We start from the raw sequence: 2,845 nt of genomic DNA on the forward strand, positions 1-2,845 counted from the left end.
TTATGTGAATGGATCCTTCAATACTATCATCATTTAAAGCTTATTAAATTCTGTTCTCAAGTCTTGTGGTTCTCCATTCTGTTTCCTCTCTCATGATGTCCAGGCACTGCTGCACACTGGACACAGAAGCATGGAGAAGAGTCAGGTTCTAAGTTCTGCATCTTCCCTTGGAGTGTTCAAGCACTGCTGCAAACCAGACAGGAAAGAATGAAATGGAGCCCAGCATGGGTGGGTCTACAGGATCCTAGTTCTGCAGTGGATGCAGGTAGGAGGTCTTCTCTGAGGATTCCAGTGTTACATTTCTTTTAGATGATATTCAATGAAACATTTCTCTTAGACAACATGCAGTGAAATTGGGTGAACAAGTGCTATATTAACGTTTGAATGTGGGAGTGGGTTCATCTTAGGGTGAAGTTTCAGAGGTGTTACACTCTGGTGATACCTTATTTGTATGTAGAGGGATTCTAGGTAGTTGAACCTGTAATTTTGTAAAGGACAATATGATATTCCTCATGTAGAAGATGTAGGGATTGGGCTCACCAAAGGAGGCAAAGAAGAGGAAGTTCTGCTTTGAAAAGGGAGTCTTTCATTTTGTGCTGATCTCAGGAAAGCTGTATGTATGTTGTAGACTATAATGCTAGGAGTGTGGTCTACCAAATTCTGGCATCACCCAGACATTTACTAGTAGGTTAATTTTCCTATTTTTCAGTTGTTTCTTTGATTCTTCTTTGAATCATTTGAATTCCTTGATAAAGTTAACGATTGTTCTTTTATATTCTGTGCTCTCAAATTCATTCACCTATTTTTCAGTAGCAAACATTGCTATAGGACTAGTATGTTTGGGAATGAATGTATGTATGCAATCTTTCATTTTGTTTGTAATTTTGAAAAATAATGTTTGACGTGGACAACTTTTATTAGTTCTATACCTAATATTTACATCGTAGGTTTGATCAGAAAAAGAATATGTGTGTGGGGTTTTGGGCCTTGAGATTATAAATGGCTTAGGTAGAAAAAGTCAGATAGACAAAAGGGACTTGGGAGGTTTACATCATTTGTTTCCTTATCCAGATCTGAATTGTGAGACCATATGTTCTCAGGTAAAGACAATGGATGTGGAATGGGAGTGGACTTTTGTGTTTAGAGGTAGAAAAGTTATGTCTTGATTAAACATTAAAAATGCTGGTTAGATCAGTTCAGACTGGGACCCTAGAGGTTGGATTGAGGTTTCATGTAGAAGGTAAATTAAGGGAAAATCCACGTTGACACACTGGGATATATTCTGCAAAAAGATGTGCAGGATTTTGTTAGGTCAATGGTCCATTGACCTTTTGTATGTACTCTATCTTATCTCTAGTCTTCAGGACAGTATTGACTTCTGTGAAACTGCATACTGAACTGATTTCTTTCTATGCTACTTTCTTTGTGTGATATCTCCTTCCTCTCACAAGAAGGGGATTTAAGGTAAGGGAATTGTTTCTCAGCATGATCATTACAGGGAATCCTTCTCCATAACTGTGTTTTTGAGATTTTGTCTCTGTGGTCTTACATGACTCTTTTCTTTCTTTTTTCTCTTTTCTTTCCTTTTCTTTTCTTTTCTTTTCTTTTCTTTTTTATGCTTTAGTAGTAATTTCAGACTTGGGGAGAGATGAGATTTTTTTTTTCAGTGAATCCTTCTGCTTCTTTTGATATCAGCTCCTAAGATACAATAATCAGATCTCTGTCAGCAAGAAGAAGTGCTATTGTAGGAGTATGATACTCAACGGACCTCTCAGCATCAACGATTTAATCATACAGATTTTTCTATTTCTGTGATTCTTATTCCTTAAGGATTTGAGTTGCCTTGCGAAGATAAAACAATTTCAAATATGGATAATGAGGCGTTAGGTAATTGAACCCTAAGGGCCACCAATACTGCAAATAGTGGACATGTGTCTCCATTATAACATAACAATGTACAGTACAGAAGAAGCACATTTGATTTTATACCCAGACATGCAATTCCTGGCTAAGAAACTTGTTTTCTCTGTAGTCAATCTATCTTTCCTGAGATTACATTTTCAACCTTTATTCAGCAATATCCTGTATAAAAGTGTACAAATCTTCATTTTTATATTCAAGGTAATCTGAAGTTTTCCACAGTATATACATGTTACATGGATGTTTCTGTTTTATTTATTTCGTTCTGCTACAATTCTCCCTTTTAAATCATGTTTTGCTTCTCTCTCATCTCCTCTCACATCATCCTGCTCCTACCCTCCCCTGCCTTCCCCTTCTATTCCTTTCACTCCTTATTTTTGGTAATTTTATTTTCTCTCCTATTGTCCTCTCCTGCCTTTTCTCTGTTTTATTCCTGTTCTGCCTTCCCTCTTCTTATCTAACTTCTCGTTGCCTCTCTTCTCCTCTTTTCTCAACTCCTCACCTAATTTTTTTCCTTGACAAGTTGAAAATGAATTCAACATTGGTTAAGATAATTTATTGTGATTAGTTGATAATGTTTCTGAATTAATTTGACATCATTATATTAATGTAATTTGTCCATTTCTCAATATATCCTCATACTTTTCTGTCTTTCAAATTACAAACTTCTGTCTTGTTAATAGAATTATCTCCTTCAGAATTTATTTGAATAGTGTCTCACTCCCTCTATTCTTTTGATATCTGATGAACTTGAGTTTAGATGAATTAGACTTTCTAAATTTAACCATCTTTGGCTCTGTATGTGAACTCTTAAAAGAGATTAAGTTTCACCCTTATATTTTGTTTAATTTTAGATTTGACTGACAAAATCTATTTATGTAGTTCAAGTTGATCTATTTAATCTCATGTTTTACCTCTCACTATC

Source organism: Mus caroli, unplaced genomic scaffold (genome assembly GCF_900094665.2).
Source record: "Mus caroli unplaced genomic scaffold, CAROLI_EIJ_v1.1 scaffold_19840_1, whole genome shotgun sequence".
Lineage (NCBI taxonomy): Eukaryota > Metazoa > Chordata > Mammalia > Rodentia > Muridae > Mus > Mus caroli.